The sequence below is a fragment of the Balaenoptera musculus genome, chromosome 10 (assembly GCF_009873245.2).
Source record: "Balaenoptera musculus isolate JJ_BM4_2016_0621 chromosome 10, mBalMus1.pri.v3, whole genome shotgun sequence".
Classification (NCBI taxonomy): Eukaryota; Metazoa; Chordata; class Mammalia; order Artiodactyla; family Balaenopteridae; genus Balaenoptera; species Balaenoptera musculus.
The window spans coordinates 44,362,458-44,376,411 of record NC_045794.1 but is presented as its reverse complement, the minus strand read 5'-3'; positions in this window follow the sequence as shown (position 1 = coordinate 44,376,411).

Sequence of the window (13,954 nt, the reverse complement as noted above, 5' to 3'; positions counted from 1 at the left end):
CAAATGTTTTCCCCCATTCTGTGGGTTGCCTTTTTACTTTGGGGATAGTGTCTTTTGATGTACAAAATTAAAAAAATTTCACAAAGTCCAATTTGTCTATTTTTTCTTTGTTACCTGTGCCTTTGCTGTCTTACCCAAGAAATCATTGCCAAATCCAATGCTGTGAAGTTTTTCCCTGTTTTCTTCTAAGAGGTTTTTTGATTTAGGTTTTACATTTAGGTCCTTAATCCATTTTGAGTTAATCTGTGTGTGTGTGTGTGTGTGTGTGTGTGTAGTGTTCGATAAGGGCTTAACTTCATTCTTTTGCATGTGGATATCCAATTTCCCCAGCACCATTTGTTGAAAAGACTTCCATTTCCCCCATGGAGTGGTCTTGGCACCCTTGTCAAAAATCATTTAACCATGTAACTGAGGGTTTATTTTTGGACTCTATTCTATTCTATTGCTCTATATGTCTGTCTTTACTCCAATACCATACTGTTTTTTGTTTTTGGCCACGCAGCATGTGGGATCTTAGTTCCCCGACCAGGGATTGAACCCATGGCCCTTGCAGTGGAAGTGCAGTGTCTTAACCACTGGACCACCAGGGAATTCCCTATCTAATACCATACTGTTTTTTTTTTTTAATGTAGATTTATTTATTTATTTGGTTGCACCGGGTCTTAGTTGTAGCAGGCATGCTCCTTAGTTGTGGCTCATGGGCTCCTTAGTTGTGGATTACTGGCTCCTTAGTTGTGGCATGCAAACTCTTAGTTGGGGCATGCATGTAGGATCTAGTTCCCTGACCAGGGATCAAACCCAGGCCCCCTGCATTGGGAGCATGGAGTCTTTTTTTTTTTTAATGATTTGCTTATTTATTTATTTATTTATTTATTTATTTATTTATTTATTTATTTTTTATGGCTGTGTTGGGTCTTCGTTGCTGCACACGGACTTTCTGTAGTTGTGGCGAGTGGGGGCTACTCTTTGTTGCAGTGTGTGGGCTTGTCATTGCGGTGGCTTCTCTTGTTGTGGAGCACGGGCTCTAGGCACGTGGGCTTCAGTAGTTGGGGCACACAGGCTCAGTAGTTGGGGCTCACGGGCTCTAGAGCACAGGCTCAGTAGTTGTGGCACACGGGCTTAGTTGCTCTGTGGCATGTGGGATCTTCCCGGACCAGGGCTTGAACCCGTGTCCCCTGCATTGGCAGGCGGATTCTTAACCACCGTGCCACCAGGGAAGTCCCACCAATGTGGATACTTTTAAATTAATATTTCTTGCCTAATTGCTCTGGCTAGAACTTCTAATGCTATGTTGAATAGAAGTGGTGAAAGCGGTCATCCTTTTTTTGTTCCTTATCTTCAAGGAGATTTCAGTCTTTTACTACTGAGTATGATGTTTGCTGTGGGCATTTTATTAGGATTGTATTAAATATATTTTAGAGAGAACTGACATGTCTTTTTATCCAAGAGTATGCTATGTCTTCTCAATTATTCACATCTTCTTTTGTCCCCTCAGCAGTATTTCAAAGATATTGAACATTTCTATTGTCTAGTTATTTTACTTTTTTGGTTAATATAAGAGGGAGTCTGTTCTTCATTGTATCTTCTAATTGGTTGCCATTTGCATATATATATCATCTTTTTTGATTTATGTTTGTTCATTTTCCACCTAGTCATCTTACTAAATTCTCTCATTGTTTATAATAATTGTTTCTATTTAATTATTTGGACTTATTGGGTATAAAATGATCTGTGTAAATAATAATAATTTTACTTCTTTCTTTCCATCCTTCCCAATTTTTATACCTTTTATTTCTTTCTCTTGCTTACTTGTTTTCACTAATGCCTTCAGAACAATGTTAAATAGTAGTATGTACACTAAATTCCTTTCCTTGTTCTTGAAATTAATGGGAATACATCTAATGCTTTCCCACAGGTTATACCTATTTTCTCTCAGGCTTTCACCCACCCTTTTATACTATGCTCTATATTGCTGGGATGAAGAGTCTGCAGACTACAATTACCTGGCTCCCGTGCTTGTGGGTTCTGCCAATAGTAAGCATTCGAGGGAGGTCAGACTGTGGGAGGAAGGGAGCATCTTCCTGCTTTCAGCTGGACAGGATGGCTGTTGTGGGCAGAGGTGGTTGTGTAGCAGCAGTGGAGATGGGTGATTCAAGGCTCCATCAGCCTGAGCCAAAGGCTGCACTTTTTCAGCAATTCCAGTTCTGCCTTCTTTGGCAAATGGAGAACATGTTGTGACAATGGCCACAGCAGACACAGCAGGGGTTTGTGGGATCCAGCCCAAGGGTGCTCTCAGCTTATGATCTCTGGGTATCACCCCTTCTTCCTTCCGCTCGTCCAACCTTCCTAACTTCTCCCTTTAAACCAGTTCTCCACCTTACACTGCTTCTGTTGGAAACTGCTAGAGTGAAACTGCCTGACTGTACCTTGGCTAAGGTACCCATTAAGAATGATGTGGGGCACTTCCCTGGTGGCTCAGTGGTTAAGAATCCGCCTGCCAATGCAGGGGACACGGGTTCGAGCCCTGGTCTGGGAAGATCCTACATGCTGTGGAGCAACTAAGCCCGTGCACCACAACTACTGAGCCTGCGCTCTAGAGCCCGCAAGCCACAACTACTGAGCCTGCATGCCACAACTGCTGAAGCCCACGCACTTAGAGCCTGTGCTCTACAACAAGAGAAGCCACTACAGTGAGAAGCCTGTGCACTGCAATGAAGAGTAGCCCCTGCTCGGTGCAACTAGAGAAAGCCTGCACGCAGCAACGAAGACCCAATGCAGCCAAAAATAAATAAATTAATTAATTAAAATTAAAAAAAAAATAGAATGATGTGGACTTTGGGGTTGAGATAAAAATACTTAATTGTGTTAAATAAGTATTGAGATGAATGTTTCATACCAAATCCTCTGTCCTCAAACCTATTATAACCTCTTTTCTACCCTTACTCTTAATTGATTAATTTATCTCATCTTTTATGATAGAAACTATCAGATGTAAACTTCTTTCTTTTCTATCACAAGACCTACAGATTATCTGAATCTTCTCCCATCCTTCCTGCTTTATTATAATGGAGGCTGTGTTGTTACTCCTGTCCAGGGTTAATCTCTCTATTTTTTTTAAATTAATTAATTAATTAATTAATTAATTTATGGCTGTGTTGGGTCTTCGTTTCTGTGCGAGGGCTTTCTCCAGTTGCGGCAAGTGGGGGCCACTCTTCATGGCGGTGCGCGGGCCTCTCACTATCGCAGCCTCTCTTGTTGCGGAGCACAGGCTCCAGACGCGCAGGCTCAGTAATTGTGGCTCACGGGCCCAGCCACTCTGCGGCATGTGGGATCTTCCCAGACCAGGGCTCGAACCCGTGTCCCTTGCATTGGCAGGCAGATTCTCAACCACTGCACCACCAGGGAAGCCCTATTTAGGTCTCTATTATAGCCCAACCTTTTTTATTACTCATATAACATAACAACTTTATTGAGATATTGAGATAATTCACAATTCACATACTATAAAATTCGTCCGTTTAAATTATGCAATTCAGTGGTTTTAGTATATTTAGAGTTGGGCAACCATCACAACAGTCAATTTTAGAATATTTTCATCACCCCCAAAAGAAACTCTGTGCTTATTAGCAGTCACTCTCTGTTTCTTCCAACTTTCCCATTACCACCAATCTGCCTTCTGTCTCTATGGATTTACCTATTCTGGACATTTCATATAAATGGAGTCATTCTATATGTGGCCTTCCGTGACGGGCTTCTTTCACTTAGCATAATGTTTTCAAGGTTCACCCGTGTTGTAGCATGTATCAATGCTTCATCCTTTTTATGTCCAAATAACATTCCATTGTATGATATACTATAGTTTGTTTATGCATTCATCAGTTGATGTTCGTTTGGGTTGTTTCCACTTTATTGGGTGTTATGAACAATGCTGCTATGGATTCTAATCTTAGTTTTATCTCCTCTTTCTCCTGAATCATTTATCTCTACCCCTTCTTGCATCTTTCAACATACTAATGTACTCTAATACATGTCAGGTTAATAAAACTCAGCTCTCTCTTGACTCCACATCTCCCTTTAGCTAACCTCATTTTATAGATCGACTTCACAGTCATGCTTCTTGAGTCACCTGCTCGTGTTATCTAAATTTCCTCACCTTTCATTAGCTCTTCCACCCCTTCCAACCCATTGCTCTAATAAAAACTGTTCTTATCAAGGCTGTCAATGACCTCCACATTGCCAGATCCAGTGGCTAGTCTCTGCTGTTACCCTTTTATTTTTTTTAACATCTTTATTGGAGTATAATTGCTTTACAATGGTGTGTTAGTTTCTGCTGTATAACAAAGTGAATCAGCTATATGTATACATATATCCCCATATCCCCTCCCTCTTGCCTCTCCCTCCCACCCTCCCCTCTAGGCGGACACAAAGCACCGAGCTGATCTCCCTGTGCTATGAGGCTGCTTCCCACTAGCTATCTATTTTACATTTGGTAGTGTATATATGTCCATGCCACTCTCTCACTTTGTCCCAGCTTCCACTTCCCCCTCCCCGTGTCCTTAAGTCCATTCTCTACATCTGCGTCTTATTCCTGTCCTGCTCCTAGGTTCTTCAGAATCATTTTTTTTCTTTTTTTTTTAGATTCCATATATATGTGTTAGCATATGGTATTTGCTTTTCTCTTTCTGACCCTGTTCTTACCTTATCTGACCCCTTAACAGCTTCAGTTGGCTACTACTTCCTCCTTGAAATATTATCTCCTTTAGGCTGTCCCAACAACAGTCTTCCTTTTTCTATACCATTCCCCAGGTGTTACTTCTCAGACTCCTTTCTCATTTACTCAACCCTCTAAATTTTGTTTCTTTGGATTTGGTCTTGGATCTCCCTTTGTCTACATTCTCTCATTAAGTAATTCCATCCATTTTCATGGTTTTAAACACCATGTATATGCTAATTATTCACATATTTATCTCTTTTGTGCAGATTTTTCCTCTGAGTTTCATTCAGATTTGCATATCCAGTTGTCTACATGACATCTTCCTCAGCATGCCTCCTGGATGTGTCCAACTTAAAGTGTCCAAAATGGGACTTACTATACTCCTTAAATCTCGTGTTCCACTCTGCCCATTCTCTTCATCAGCTCAGTAAATGGCACCATCAGCTGCTCAAGCGAAAACCTAGGACTTAATTTATTCTCCTTCTCCCTTTCAATCTCCCCTCCCCCTCTCCTCTTCTTCCTCCTCCTTCTTCCATCTTATGGTTCTCTCTGAAAACTTTGTATAATGGAAAATTTGAATACATACAAAAGTTAACAGAATAGTACAATGCACCCATGTATACGTCATCCACCTCAACAACTTTTTTTTTCTTTTTGAAACCTTCTGGAATTTTTTCCTAAATTTTAAAAATATTAATTAATTAATTAATTTGGCTGCGCTGGGTCTTAGTTGCGGCGTGTGGGATCGAACCTGGGCCCCCTGCAATGGGAGGGTGGATGGTCCTGGACCACCAGTGCGGTCCCCAGCCCTAACAAACGTTGACCCTTGGTTAGTCCTGCTCTGCCCACGTCTTCATCCACTTTCCCCTCCCACCCCCGAGTATTGTTTTGAAGCAAATCTTTTCAGTTCATCTCTAAATATTTTAGTCTACACCTTTAAAAGATACAAAACAAAAAAATATAACTACAATATTATCACACCTGAAAAAGTATAACGTAATTTTCAGACTCATTTCTTCTTTTTAAAAGGTTTTCAAATTTATTTTAAATAAATAGGTTACAAAGAATAGTAATTATATGTAGAGAACATTTTATAAACAAACACACACACAAACAAACAACCAGTCATGATACACAGTTACAACACCAGCCAAAAGTTCTTCATCAAACATGTTTAAAAGCTGGACTCATTTTTTTTTTTTTTTAAGTATTTGTTTATTTATTTATTTATGGCTGTGTTGGGTCTTCGTCTCTGTGCGAGGGCTTTCTCCAGTTGCGGCAAGCGGGGGCCCCTCTTCATCGCGGTGCGCGGGCCTCTCACTATCGCGGCCTCTCTTGTTGCGGAGCACAGGCTCCAGACGCGCAGGCTCAGTAGTTGTGGCTCACGGGCCTAGTTGCTCCACGGAATGTGGGATCCTCCCAGACCAGGGCTCGAACCCGTGTCCCCTGCATTGGCAGGCAGATTCTCAACCACTGAGCCACCAGGGAAGCCCTCCCCGGCTGTTTTGTGCTCTGCCTGGCGGGTCCCCTGCACCTAGCTCGGCTCACTCCTCTCTTTATTAGATTCACTTCAGGCTCTTCGTTTCCCGGAATGGCTTTCCTGATGAGTCCCTGACGAGATGGGGTTCTAGGCCTCTTTTCCCTCACATTATTTACAGATACTATTATTGTGCTCATCACATTGTGCCGAAGATACCGGTTTACAGATCTGTCTCCCTGTTGAGCCTGTTGAGCACAGGGACGGTCTGATAACTTCCGCTATAGCACCAACACAGTAAAGATCAATAAGGTTTGCAGAATGGATGAGTGCTGTAAAGGAACCAGTGCACGAGTAGTAAACAAAACACACCTATAAGAAACTGTTAAGTGAAACGCAAAGCAGTGCTGCATGTGATTAGTGCAAAATATGCAGCGACAGACTCTAGATTCTGTGGGCTGGAGCATTCTGTGAGGGAATAACTTCTCTTCCCTTGGTGGAGATTAGGGCCATTGTTACTGTGAACTGTGTGTGTGGTTTCTTTGTTTTAAATTTTGCAGAACCACAGTAATTAGTATTCTAGAACCCTGGTCCTCAAAGTGTGTTCCCTGGACCAACGATATTGGCTTCACCGGGGCATTTGTTAGAAATGCAGAGTCTTGGGTTCCACCCCAGACCTACTGAATCTGAATCTGCATTTTGAACAAGGTCCCCCAGGTCATTCATATGAACATCTACATTTTTTTTTTTTGGAATTTTTGAATTTTATTTTATTTATTTTTTTATACAGCAGGTTCTTATACATCTACGTTTGAGAATTTCTGTCTTAAGAAACCACTTTATTGGCTGAAAAGGGGGATGGAGCTTGTGAGTTCAGGGTCCTTGGTCCCTCTGGTTCCTCCAAGAGGCAGTGCTCTGTGGGGCTGCCTGGACATTCCAGAGCTTGATTTCAGGAATGGGTGGTGGCAAAGGCCTCAGTCTAAGCTGTGCCCACATGGGCAGATCTACAGACTCAGTGCCTCACAGGCAGGGTCAGACAGGAGCTGCCTGGGGCCTGGGACTGGGCTTGGCTAAGCAAGCCCAAATGGAGTCCAACCAGGATCAGGCCGGGGCAGGGTGAGGCAGGAGGTAGACTTGGATGGAACTGGTAGGGGAGACAGGCAGAGGCTTAGTCAGTGAGCATTGGTCAAGGCCAGAGGATCAGATGAGACAGTTCCTGGGGTTGGGGCAGGGACCGGGGCTGAGTCCTCAGCTTCGGGAATGAGGAGAGGCTCAGGGTTGGAGTAGGGGTCAGAATGTCTAGTGTAAACATTATTCTCGGCAATCCTAAGCAATATTTTCACCTTCTGAAGGGGTGGCTGTGCTAGAATGCCCGGCTTTATAGTGCAGTTGGCAGACTTTCATCTTAGATATCCTCTGTTCACAAGGACAATTCACAAGGAGCATGAGCGGAGTGGCAAGAAGAGTGTGTGCCCTCCAGCAACCCAGGGTGCTCTTCTTGTTACATATATTTGTTGTGTAACTTCTGCATGCAGCCTCTTATGTTCCCATATAATGCTTTGGTATTTCACAGCAAAAATAATGGAAGCCATCGGATATGAGTTAACATGCCAACTATGATGTTTGTTAAGAAGTACTGAGCTCTCCTTTTTTTCTGTTGTTGTTGTCCTCATCTTGAAATAATATCATTTATTGGATTTTTTACAACTTGCATAAGAAGATGAAGGTACATATCCAAAAGACATGACAATATTAAAGAAGTAACACTCTATAAACAATGATATGCTATATAAAAAGCACTGAACTGTGAGTCAGAAATTCTGCACTTAGTTCCCATTCTACCATTTGCAAGCTACGTAGCCTGTCATTTATCTGAGCCTTAGTTTCTTCCTTTGTTCCATGGGAAAAGTATGTTGTGCCTACCTCTCAGATGAGGCTCAAATGAAATAATGCAAGTGAGAGTGCTTTGTAAACCACTTGCATCATCCAGAGATAAGATATCACTGTATGGTTATTATTATTTTGCCTAGTAAACATCAAGATGTGGAAGATCAGAGCAAAGCTTCAATCAAAGCCAGATAGCTGCTTTTACTGAGCTCTCCTTTTTTCTTCTCTCAGGGGAGAGTGTTGTGGATGGGAACTTGAAGTTTGCACCTGACCTGGGAAGGGATGCGTGACCTAGCAGAGCTAATGCAGGCTTGGGAAGAAGTCACGTGTTCCCTAGCATAGGTTGTCATTTTGTAAGGAATAGAATCCAAATCTTAACATGAGGGGCAATATATTCTTAATGTGAAACCAGATTTTACTGGCTAGAGAAAAATTAATCCTTGCTATGGTGAGGTGTGCTTGTTTTTTAGATAACTTGTGAGGAAATTGGCTACCGCACACAAACCTACTCCATTCATGAAATCAGAGAGTTCCTCCCCACTTTGGATCTGGTAAAATCTGGACAGAGGAAAACGTCTATCAGCATTTGGCTAAAATCTGAAGCTTGAACATGGGTTGAGAAAGAGGAAGAAGAAACCTTTTTATTCTTAAGTCCTGGGTCTTTAAGGACTCCTTTGCTGTGTGATACAGGGATGAGTTAAATAAAGCAGCAGTCTCGTCCTTTTATTCCGGACTGCTCTGTCCAGAGTTCCCTGGCCAGACAGGAAAGAAATGGTGTAAATCTCCATTATAGCACTGGGAGTGATTTTTTTTCACTTCGGGAAGCCTGGAGAGGCAGGAGGATGCTGCCAGAGGCTGCGGTATGGCCATGGATGGGGGAGGATGAACTTCTCCCCACCTCCTTGGGTTTGCTGGGAGGAGGCATCACTTTGACCTACTGAGCTACAGGTGCTCTCCTGGTAAGAGAGAACTTGAGGTTGACTTATCTGAATCCTCACTCCCTTCCTCCCATGGGGAGCAGAGAAATTCCCATTAGGACAGAAAGGAAGGCTCTTGTTATCACGCAGGGAACCAGGAGAGCTTTTTGGCCTGGGCCTTGTATTCATGAAGGCCCTCAAGTATAGATTTTGCTATTATTGCCAATAAGGTCACATTGTCTTTGCATTTATTGATTGTATTTGAAGTTTTGGTTGGTTAAAAATAAACATAAAAAATATACCAATGTTTTATATATACACTACCAAATGTAAAGTAGATAGCTAGTGGGAAGCAGCCACAAAGCACAGGGAGATCAGCTCAGTGCTTTGTGTCCACCTAGAGGGGTGGGATAGGGAGGGTGGGAGGGAGATGCAAGAGGGAGGCGATATGGGGATATATGTATACGTATAGCTGATTCACTTTGCTATACAGCAGCAACTAACACAACATTGTAAAGCAATTATACTCCAATAAAGATGTTAAAAAAAAATATCAATGTTTTAGTAACTCTGTTCTGGCACTTATTCATTTTCTAATATACCCACAGTCTGAAAAATGGAAGAAGACTAGCCCTCTCTCATTCTTTGGGTGGCCTTGCCTGCCACATGCAGTTTGTAGATAGAATGTGAAATCAGTTATGACAGTTGTAGAAAGTTAACTCATGGTTTCGTATGTTCTGAAACAGTGTGAAAACTGCATTTCCCCTTTCAAGAAAGGCACTAAAAACAATGGAAAACCGTGAGTGCCAGTCTTATGGACCAACTTATTAATATCACAGAAAGCTGTGACCTCACTCCACACCCAAGCAACTCCAGTCCTGCTGGGCTCCTGAAGCACTCCCCAAAGAGCAGAACCCCAGAGAATTGTCACTGTTTGACCTTTCTGGAAGATCCCTGGAAAAGCCCCACTCACAGGCCTTGTCTTTATCTGGTCAGTGAGGAAAGCCCTATCATCAGGGCATTGGTCAAATAATCAGTGACAATATTTTAAGATTGAAGCTGCCCAGCGTGGATGGACCTAGAGACTATCATACTAAATGAAGTCAGACAGAGAAAGGCAAATATCATATGATATCACTTATGTGTGGAATCTAAAAAATGAGTATAAATAAATACATCTTCCTTTTATTTTATTTATTTTAAATTTTATTTATTTATTTATTTATTTATGGCTGTGTTGGGTCTTCGTTTCTGTGCAAGGGCTTTCTCTAGTTGCGGTAAGTGGGGGCCACTCTTCATCGCGGTGTGCGGTCTTCTCATTATCGCGGCCTCTCTTGTTGTGGAGCACAGGCTCCAGACGCGCAGGCTCAGTAATTGGGGCTCACGGGCCCAGTTGCTCCGTGGCATGTGGGATCTTCCCAGACCAGGGCTCGAACCCGTGTCCCCTCCATTGGCAGGCAGACTCTCAACCACTGTGCCACCAGGGAAGCCCCATCTTCCTTTTAAAACAACAACAACAACACAACATAGAGCTCATACCAACAATTCCATTCCTAGGTATATACCAAAGAGAACTAAAAACATATTCACTCAAAAATTTGTACGTGGGCTTCCCTGCTGGCGCAGTGGTTAAGAATCTGCCTGCCAATGCAGGGGACATGGGTTCGAGCCCTGGTCCGAGAAGATCCCACATGCTGTGGAGTAACTAAGCCCGCGAGCCACAACTACTGAGCCTGAGCGCCACAACTACTGAAGCCCACGTGCCTAGAGCCCATGCTCTGCAACAAGAGAAGCCACCACAATGAGAAGCCCATGCAAGGAAGAGTAGGCCCTGCTTGCCGCAGCTAGAGAAAGCCCGCGCACAGCAACAGAGACCCAACGCAGCCAAAAATAAATTAAAAAAAAAAAAGTTTGTACGTGTGGGAACTTTACTCAATATTTTGTAATAACCTACAAGGGAAAAGAATCTGAAAAAAAAGATATATATGCATGTATAACTGAATCACTTTGCTGTACACCTGAAACTAACACAACGTAAATCAACTATAATTCAAAAAAAATTGTGAGAGTTTGTTGCAGAGTTATTCATAGTAGCCCCAAAGTGTAAACAACCGAAGTGCCCTTAAACTGATGCGTGGATAAATAAAATATGATATATCCATATAATGGAATATTATTTGGCAACAAAAAGGATATAAACTGATACATGCTACAACATGGACGAACCTTGGAAATGTTACGCTAAGTGAAAGAGGCCTGATACAAAACTCCACATGTTGCATGATTCTATTTATATGAAATATCCAGAAGAAGCAAATCCATTTGAGAGACACTGGGGGGAGGGATGAATGGGAAGTGACCGCTAAGGGGTACAGAGTAACTTTTTGAAGTGATGAAAATGTTCTAAAATTAGGTAGTGGTGGTGGTTACACAACCCTGTGAACATACTAAAACCCACTGAACTGTGCACTTTATTTTTTTTTAAGCTATATATTTTAAAATTATTTATTTATTTGGCTGTGCCACGCGGCATGCAGGATCTTAGTTCCCTGACTAGGCATCGAACCCGGGCCCCAGCAGTGAAAGCGCCGAGTCCTAACCACTGGACCACCAGGGAATTCCCAAGAATTGCGTACTTTAAATGAGTGGATTTTGTATTACGTAAATTAGACCTCAATAAAGCTGTCAAAAATAATAAAAATAAAACCAGATTCCTTTTGTCTCTCCACATTAAAAAGAAAATAGAAGCAATGATTTCTACCCTTGGGTCAGTAGTTCTCAACCGGGGGGGCGGTCTTGTCCCGGAAGGGATATTTGACTAGGTCTGGAGACACTTTGTCACAACTGGGGAAAAGGGTGTTACTGGCATCTAGTGGACAGAGGCCAAGGGTGCTGCTACCCGTCCTACAAGGCAAGAACAGTCAGTCCCTCACAACCAAGAATGACGTGGCCGCAAATGTCAGTCATACCAAGATTGAGAAATCCTGCCCTAGATCAAGGTCCATGAGGACAGAGCTGGGTACATGGTGCGCCCGGTCCCTCCCACAGCTGCCAAGGTCCTTTGGTGCAACGGCATCGCCTGTGTTGAGGGCAGTCGTTAGAATCCATCCCAAGAAACTCCCTTTTAAAGCAATGGTAAGGACGTGAACCACAGTCATCTCTCTAGGGGTGTCCTTGGGAGAGACTTCTGTCTGGTCTTAGTTCCAAGAACAGTTATACTGCCCTGAGTAGTCTATCTCTGTTTTATCTCATGGACACTGTGAACTCTGGAACTGACTGCACTTTCCTTTCTGGGTTGGCTGCTAAACAGTTTTGAGCCAAACTTGTGGCCCAACCTTAGGAAGGGCATAGGTCTTATATTTTGCATTTTAAAGTTTCATTCTTGGCTCTATTTTATATCCGTAACTTTCTTTTTCTTTTTTAAACATTTATTTTCTTTCCCTTTATTTCCTTTGCTCCTACTTTTCCCCTTTTTTTGGTTTGTTTGTTGTGTCTTTGTAAGCTATTTATGCTGGGCAACAAGAAACGAAACACCAAATTAACAAATATAAACAGCGAGTCTCCCCTTAGCTCTGGGATGGAAGTTCATAGGGCAGAGTGGTGGGTAGGTTACAGAAGCATCGTGAGGACTGTGGGCAGGGGCCAATGACCTCCCCAAAGGATGCCCTCGTCCTTGCTCCAGAAGCCTGGCTGGTGGTGAGGGGGCAGGATGTGAGAAAGTAGGGGGATTCTTAGAGGAGGTCAGCTGTTCCTGGGTTGCCGTGTAAGACACTGTGGTCTCTTGATGTTGGAAGTAGCTGGGCTTTCAGAGGACAAGTCACAGATGTGGGGACAGAGCTGGTAAGGGAGGGATTCCCAGCTGGGCAGGAGTGGGTGGTGTATTAGGGTGTCTTGGACCGGGAGCCAGAGATTTGGCTTCTAGGTTTCAAGTCCCAGCTCCACCCTCATTGGCCAAGTGACTTTGCAGTCACGTCGTAGCTCCTTAGTTTTCCGTTTTTGCTAAAACATGGTAGTAATACCTCCTAGGCCTGTCTCTACGGTTGATGCGAGGACCAAATGAGATCATGAAATTGCTGAAGTGCTCTATTCATTGCTAGGTTGCAAACTTTTTCTTTTTATTTATTTATTTACTTATAAAAATTGAAGTATAGTTGATTTACAGTATCATGTTAGTTTCAGATGTACAGCACTGTCATTCAGTTACATACACACACACATATATAACTGAGTATATATATATATATATATATATATATATATATATATATATATATATATATATATATATATTCTTTTTCAGATTCTCTTCCCTTATAGGTTATTACAAAATATTGGGTATAGTTCCCTGTGTTCTTTTTTCTTTCTGTCTTCTTTTTTTTTTAATGTTGAGGGACAAAATTAATTGTTCAGTTATTGTGGCTGTGATTACCATTGTACTTGTGGAGATGTTCTCATTTGAGGTCATTACTGTTGCCAAGGCTCTGGGGTCTGCGGGACTGGGGGGCAGACCTGAGGGAGACTTGGCTGACCCCGAGGAATTAGTTAAAACTTACACAGCAACCCAGAGGAGAAAGTATTTGTTAATCATTAAGTTGCACGTGGATGTACATAAAACACTCCTTAGACTTTCAGAGCTAAAAGGATCTCAGGGGGTTGGAGAGCCAGTCTCCTGCCCCAAGCTCACTCTCTCAGGAGCTCTTAGCACCTGTGAGATCTTCGCTTATCCATTTTCCCCACGAAGTGAAAGCTCAGCCCAGGAGTCAGGAAGTTCTGGGGTTCAGGATACATGGATTTCCTAGACTTACGTGTGTCTTCGTGATCTCTAGGGTGGAGGCCACTACAGTTCTAGTTCCCTGGGTCTAACCTGATGTTTTCAGCTGCAACTTGAGACCCGTTTCATCTTCTAATCTTTGTGGGCTTGGCTGACAGCCACGGATCCCGTTTCTCGTTTTATTATTC